Source organism: Microtus ochrogaster, unplaced genomic scaffold (assembly GCF_000317375.1).
Source record: "Microtus ochrogaster isolate Prairie Vole_2 unplaced genomic scaffold, MicOch1.0 UNK80, whole genome shotgun sequence".
Classification (NCBI taxonomy): domain Eukaryota; kingdom Metazoa; phylum Chordata; class Mammalia; order Rodentia; family Cricetidae; genus Microtus; species Microtus ochrogaster.
Window position 1 is genome coordinate 1,616,659 of NW_004949178.1, and position 8,376 is coordinate 1,625,034.

The following is an 8,376-nucleotide window of genomic DNA, read 5'->3' on the forward strand; positions in this document are numbered from 1 at the left end:
CACACACACACACACACACACACACACACACACACACACACACACACATTTTCTGAGGCCAAAATCAGGCATAGGATTTCTCTGAGCTGGAGTTAGAGATGTTTGTTACATGAGTTCTAAGATCTGAACTCTCATACTCACCATGGAGAAGCAAGTACTCTTAACCACTGATCCACTGATCCATATTCGGCCTCTAAATTTATTCTCTAAATTTATTTTGTGACTTTTATTTTGGAATGTGTGTGTGTGTGTGTGTGTGTGTGTGTGTACATGTTCCTATACATGTGCATGTGTGTTTGCATGTGAAGGCCCCAACCATTCTCTATTGAGGCATAGTCTCTTGCTGAACTGGAGCTAATCAATTCCAGCTAGTCTAGCTAGCCAGCTTGCCCTGGGGTCTGCTCTCTCTGCCTCCTTAGGTGTTAGGATAGGCAATTGCTATGCTTGCTCAATTTTTGTATATTTTTTCAAGACAGGGTTTCTCTGTGTAGCCCCTGGCTGTCCTGGAACTCACTTTGTAGACCAGGCTGGCCTCAAACTCAGAGATCCACTTGCCTCTGTCTCCCAGGTACTGGGCAGTAGCATGTGCCACCACTGTCAAGTTGCTTGCTCTGTTTTAAATGCATTATAGGAATCTGAAGTTTGGTCCTCATGCTTGCAAAACACGTGCTTTATCTACTGAGCCATTTCTCCAGCCCATGTGTAGGGCCCCGGGTCTACCCTTGTTCTTGGGGCTCATCTTGAGGACAGTTTCTGGTCAGCCAGCTAAAACATTGTTTGTTCCTGTGCTCCCTCTGCCCCGCCTGGTGATTAGCTGTAGGGCATTGTTGACTCCATCTTTGGTGTGGTAATTTCCCACCTGCCTGGGCGGAAATCCTTGTGCAGCAGTGAGGTATATAAGGATTTCCCCAAGGTTGCATAGATGGCATTCGGCTGATCTCCTTTGGAATGACCCTGGTCTCTTTGTGTGTTCTTTCAATCTCCAGGCCCTTGCCCGACTCGAATACTGTACGAGGGGGTAACACAGAATCGGGTGTTACACCCATGTAAGAGTGTTTTAAAGATACAACTTACCCATTTAAAAAGAAAACCATTTAGTGTTTTTTAAAAGGTAGTTACAAAAATTGTATAACAATCACCACAGTTGATTTTTGTTTAATTTCTATTAGATTTTTCCAATTTTATTAGAATGTTCTCTGTAGGTGAACTTTTTTGTCTCACCAGCCAGTTCCCAAATAATCACACAGAGACTTATTATTACTTATAAATGATCGGCCTATGGCTTAGGCTTGCCACTAACTAGCTCTTATAACTTATATACACTTATTTCTATTAATCTACATGCTGCCTCGAGGTTCATTTACCCCATCTATGAACTTTTCATGTTGCTTCTTCTGCATCTGGCTTCACAGATGTTAGTGGCAAGCCTAAGCTACAGGCCAATCATTTATAATTAACAATACCACCTGACAAGAATAAATAATATTGAAGTCACTAGTGCTTGATATTTTCCACCTTGAGTGGAAACTTTGTGTCATCCCACCTCCCAGTCACAGCGAAAATCCCAGGCCAACCATCACTGCCAGCTTGGGAGCAAGTGACCCCACTCTGACCTTCAGGAAGCCCCATCCCTGCCCCTACACAGTCTTCTGGGGTGGGCAGTTCCAGAGCCAGATCCTAACCTAATTTTAAGTGGATAGTTTCTGTCTTCTCTGTAGGGCATATACAATATAGTGTCTCTTATCCCTTCCCTGGAGAGACATGAGCAGTTTCCCAACAACCTAAAGTGCTCAATGAATTTCTTGAGATTCTGTACAGAGCAGGGTGACGGGTGGCTGACAGGATCATGTGTGACCCCAAAGCAGCCACACTGAAGGCATGAGCACAGCCCCATAGATGAATACCCCTTCTATCAACCTCTCCCAGCCTCTATAGCCCAGCACCTTCCAAGACCCCAGGCCAAGAGCAGTTCATGTAGAATTTTATACAGATCTCTGGGGAAAGAGGATGGAACCTCATGTTAGAGTTCAGCCACCCTTCCCACCCCTTCCTTCTCAGAGGGAAGTCATCAGTCCCAGACCTGATGGCGGTGGCCTCTTACAGCAAGCAAGTATTTTAGTAGGAGCTGGTGAGATTGCTCAGTGGTTAAGCGTTGTGCTTTGGCAGAGGAGCTGGATTGGTTCCCAGCACTTATATGGCAGCTCACAATTCTTTGTAACTTCAGAACTAGGACATCTGACATCCTCTTCTGGCCTCTGTGGATAAGGCATGTATATAGTGCACATACATACACGTAAGCACAACACGCATGCACCAAAAACTTTTTTTTAAGCCAATGTGATGGAAGGCAAAGGCGAGTGTCTGTCTGTGAGTTGGAGACCAAAATGTGGTGATATTTTGTTTGTGCTGTAACAAACAAGGATTACCTGAAGATCAGAGTGTGGAGCTAGCCACACTAGTTAGCCATAGAGGTCAGGCAGTGGTGGCACACACCTTTAATCCCAGCATGTAGGAGACAGAGGCAAATGGATCTCTGTGAGTTCAAGGGCACTCTGGACTACATGAGATTGAATCTGTCTAAAAGAGAAACAGGGCTTATACAAAGGTGATCCCAGCACTTGGGATCACACCTTGCCTTTAATTCCAGCACTAGGCTGGGCAGAGAGAGGAATATAAGGCAGGAGGAGACAGGAACTCAGAGCATTCGGTCTGAGGATTCATGGAGACAGGATCTTGCTCACTTTGGTTTGAGGATTTGATAGAGGTAAAAGGTCTCTCTAGCGGCAGGCTCCTTTACTTCTCTGATTTTTCAGCATTTATCCCGATATATGACTCCAGGTTTTTATTATTAAGACAAATTAGAATTCGTGCTACACCAGACTGATATACATAGTGAGTTCCAGGACAGCCAGGGATACATAGTGACATTCCGGATCAACAAACAAGCAAAAACAAAACAAAACAAAAAGAGATCAATCTGATCTACAGAAAATGCCCAAACAAAACAGAACATTACTTTAAGCAACACAATACAATGTAGACACTCAACAATAAAATGTTCATGTTATTTAATATCTGATAAAAATTAATAGACATACAATGGACTGAAAAATCAGGGCTGGAGTGATGGTTCAGTGGTTAAGAATCTGAGTGTGGTTCCCAGCACCCACACAGTGAGTCGTAATGTCTCTGATTCTAGTTCTAGCTGATCTGACACCCTCCTCTGGTCTCAGCAGGCACCAGGCATGTGGTACACATTTATACACACAGGCAAACACTCATACACATGAAATAAAAATAAATTATGAAAAAATCCGAAAAATCAATAGGAACAGAGAAAATTAAAATAAACCCAGAAATAACAGAGACAATGAGTTAGCAGAAAATGATGTTGAAACAGCCCAGTTTCAGAGTTTAAAGGATGACAAAACCATATTTAGCATATATGAGGCTCTTGATTTAATCTCTAGAACCAAAATCAAAACAAATACAGCCAAGCAAAAACCAAGATGAAAGCAAAATAATTTAAAAGAAATTAATATAATGAGAGCCAAAGGCAAAAATCAGAGAATTTAAATAAAAACCAGTGGAAAATGTAGAGATTGGCTGGGCAATGGTGGTGGTACACGCCTTTAATTCCAGCACCAGGGAGGCAGAGGCAGGTGGATTTCTGTGAGAAACTTGTTCCAGGACAGGCTCCAAAGCTACACAGAGAAGATCTGTCTCAAAAAAAAAAAATATATATATATATATATATATATATAGAGAGAGAGAGAGAGAGAGAGAGAGAGCTCAAAGACATAATGTGGTATAGCTGGGGAATGTAGCTCAGATGGTGGAGTGATTGCCCATCATACACAAAAACCTGGGTTTGATTCCAGCACTAAATATACTGGGCATGGTGGCACATACTTGTAACTCCATCACTTGGACATAGAGGCAGGTAGATCAAAACTTCAAGGTCATCCTTGGCTGTATAGTGAGTTTGAGGTCATTCTGAGCTATGTAGTGATAACCTATCTTAGAAAAAAGAAAATAAGTAGAATATTTGAAGATTAATAATTCACTCAGTAGATCAACTAATAGCATATTAGACTGTAAAAGAAAAAATGAATTTGAAGACACCATTTAAACTAAGGCATAGGAAAAAAGACTAAAAATGTATATATAGACTCAGTGGTTCATGAAATAATATCCATGGTATAATATACATGTAATTAGGGCTGGGGAGATGACTCAGAGGTTAAGAGCATTGCTTGCTCTTCCAGAGGTTCTGAGTTCTTTTCCCAGCAACCACATGGTGGCTCACAACCTTCTGTAATAGGGTCTGGTGCCCTCTTCTGGACTGTAGGGATAATGCAGACAGAACACTATATACATAATAAATAAATAGATCTTTTAAAAATATGCATGTAGTTATAGTTGGGGTAGTTTGATTGCAATTGGCCTCCATAAACTCATAGGGAGTGGCACTTATTAGGAGGTGTGCTGTGGAAAAGTCTTCATGCACTAAATATGTATTACTCTCATCCATTAATAAAAAGCTGATTGACTGATGGCTAGGCAAGATAAGATTAGGTGGGAGAATAAGACTAAGAGTTCTGGGGGGAGTGAGGCGTCAGAGGAGATCCCATGAGGTGCAGAGAGAGTGGGAGAGAGTTCTGGGGGAAGTGAGGCGTCAGAGGAGATCCCATGAGGTGCAGAGAGAGTAGGAGGGACAGAACTTACATGAGGTAAACAAGCCTCAGGGCAGCATACAGATGAATAGAAATGGGTTAATAAGTTATAAGAACTAGCTAAAAACAAGTCTAAGTTATTGCCCTAGCATTTGTAATTGAGTCTCTGTGTGGTTATTTGGGAACTGACTGGTGGGACAGAAAAGTTTACCAATAGAGGTGTGATTTTGTTGGAGGAAGTATGTCACTGTTGAGGCAAGCTTTGAGGTCTCATATATGCTCCAGCCACACCCAGTCATTCAGTTCACTTCTCGTTGCCTGCTGATCAAGATGTAGGACTCTCAGCTCCAGCACCATGTCTGCCCGCATGCCACCATGTCCCACCATGATGATAATGCATTGTGTGATATTTTCATTGTGTTCTGACAAATAAAACTTGCTTGGAGTTGGAGAAGAAGTCACAGTCCTTTCCTACCTCTTTGATTCCTCTCACCAAAAGGGCTGAGATCCTGTCTTAGCCCCGACTTACCACTTTCTGTTCTTTTTCTATAAATCACCATGGCCAACTAGTGGTTCATCAAACAGGGTGACCATTCAATCTGAACTGACTTATAAGACTCACAAATGCTTTTCATTTGATCAAATATAACTTGCCAAAAGGGAAGCTTTGAAATTGGAGGAACTGAAGAGGTAGGAAGGAACTGTGGCTGCTCCTCTGCTTCTCTGACATGGTTGAGACTGTGGATAGATTATGGAGACTTTTGAAGTGGACTAAATGCATTTTGGATTATGATATCGTTACAAGCTTCTGGGGGTCAAGGAGTGGAATGTGGTAGTTAGACACACACACACAGATGTGAAGTCTGGTGAAGAAAGGAGAGTGAACTCAATTAAAGTTTTGGACGTGGTGAATGAGGACATAGTGGTTGTAACTTTTAGAGATATTGGTGAGCTTAGACCTTTGAATAGTGGTGTAACTATGAGAACTTAAGGGACCCTCAGAGATTGACTAAAAGTGTTCTGAATTATGAAATGAACATGAGACTTAAGAGCCAGGAGTGGAATATTGTGGTTTAAAGTGATGCGTGTGGGTGCCGAGTTGACTTGTGATGGCTAATTTTGATTGTCGGTTAGATAAGGAAACTCTTAGGGCCTTGTTGAGGTAAACCTTTGGGTATGTGCATGAGGGGTTTTGAAGAGAAGTAGGGAAGTTTGAAAGGGAAAGGCCTGTCCTGAAAGTGGGCAGCTCCCTCTCATGAATTGGAAAAAGAAAGCCAGCTGAGGGCTGACATTGCCTTTTCTCTGTTTCCTTCCAGGGGCCACAAGTCAAGTTGCTTCTGCTGTCATGCCTACCCCACCACAACTGGAGCAATTCTTTCCATTGTGAGACAAAAAAAACTCACTCTCTTGGGAGAAAGGGTTGTGGGAAAATCCGTGAAATGACCACGCTGACACCCTAGAGATTAATTGTTCACTGAGTTTGATTTATCACCTCATTGAAGTATCAGCTTAAAAATGATTTTCAAATGGCATTGAGTTTTGGGAAAACACTGAATCATTTGGAGTTTGAATTTTACTATGTGGATACATCATATACAAATATTAACAATAATAAATAAATTAAATTAAAAATAAGCCAAAAATTTGCAAGTACAATATGGATTTATGATGATATATGAAGCACATCCTTGAAGGTCTGTGTGGCCCTGTAAACTAAGGAATCTTTTCTCCCCTAAAGAGAAGATCGCTCCTCTGATAAGGAAGTCCAGAGGACTGTGCAGCCTCCTAGGCTAGAGAACCTCCTATCCCCTGAGAAGAACATCCACCCTTTCTGATAAAGAAGCCCAACCCAAGCTAAATCCTCAGGTTCAGAAAAGCCAACCGCTCATCCTCAGAAAAGCCACAAAAATTTTTGCCTTAACCCCAACTTCCTACCTCCATCCCAGTCTCTTCTAAAACCCTGGCTTCCCCATCTGTATGCTGTAGGATTCTCATGCCCTTGGGAAGGTTGCTTGCTCTTCATAGAGATGAAAGAGCTATTTTTTTCTGTTGAGGTTGATTTCAGGCTTCAGAGTCTTTTTCTTTAGGGTCACCAGGAAAGCTCCTGAGTCACATGGAAGGCAGGAATTTTTATCCTCACTTCTACTATTTGATCCTACCATTTTGTTACCAGGAAAATTGGGGTCCCCTTTTGAGGTTCTTATCTTGTTAATAAAAGAATTTAAGAATGTGCCAAGGGGAAAAATAGAATATCAAAAAGCCAGAGAGATGGTTCAAGGTGGAAGACCTTAAAAGGCCCTCTATGACTTACGTTCGGCAGGGTTGCATCACTTACGTATGATGCAGCTACATAAGCCCTTGTGCCCACATGTGTGCGCTCCATCATCTGTGTATGACATAGCTACCTCAATCACCCCCACACCCCTCTGCGCATGCTCTCTTTCTCCACACTGACTTCCCCAGGCCTGTTCACATGTCTCTAATAAACTCTTAACTTTTGTTTGTTTGTTGTGTGCTTTGTCCTCACTGTGCCAGGTAATTTCAGCCAGAACCTGGAAACAACCTGAATGCTCCTCAACCGAAGAAGAGATAAGGAAAATGTTGTACATTTACACAATGGAGTACTACAAGCAGAATAAAATAATGACTTCTTGAGATTTGCAGGAAAATGGATGGAACTAGAAAACATTATTTTGAGTGAGGTAACCCAGACCCAGAAAGACAATTATCACATGTATTCACTCATAAGTGGCTTTTAGACATAAAGCAAAGAAAAATCAGCAGACAATTCACAATCCCAGAGAACCCAGACAACAAAGAGGCCCCTAAGAGAGACATACATGGATCTAATCTACGTGGGATGTAGAAAAATACAAGATCTTCTGAGTAAATTGGAAGTGTGGGGACCATGGGAGAGGGTATAAGGGGAGAGGAAAGGAAAGGAGGGGAATGGAGAAAAATATATAGCTTAATAAAACAATAAAAAAAGGTATCTGGTGTTAGGTGAATCAGCCTTCCCAAGGTATGGTCCCTTAGTCAGGTACATGGCCAGCTTGACTAGATCAAACTCAACTCCTCATGTCTGCAGGGCAAGTAAATTACCAACTGGGATGTCTCCTGAGACACCCATTTAATCTTCCTTAATTTAGAATTATGTTATGCGTTATTTGTACTCTGTGTGAAGATGTGTTGTTGTAACTGTGTAATGAAAAGATGAATGGCCAATAGCTAGGCAGGAGAGAAAAGACAGGACTTCTGGGCAGAGAGGGGAAGTCAGAGGGAAGAATCTAGGCATGTGGAAGACGACAATGGGACACAGAACAAGTTGACATACGGTACAGAGGAAAGGTAAATGAGCCACATGGTAGAATGTAGATTAATAGAAATAGGTTAATTAAATTACAAGAGCTAGTTAGGAAAAAGCCTAAGCTAAGGTCAAGCTTTCATAATTAATAATAAGTCTCTGTGTCTATTTGTGAGCTGGTGGACCAAAGAAAAATACGTCTACATTCTTATTCTTTTTTGAAATAAAATTTTTGAGAATTTTATACACGTATACCATTTCCTTTCACATTGTTTCTACATCTTTCTCCCATTTCAGCTCCTTCTGTGTCCTCCTACTCCGTCTCACATTCATGACCTCTTCTTTGATTATTGTTTCACACACACACACACACACACACACACACACACACACACC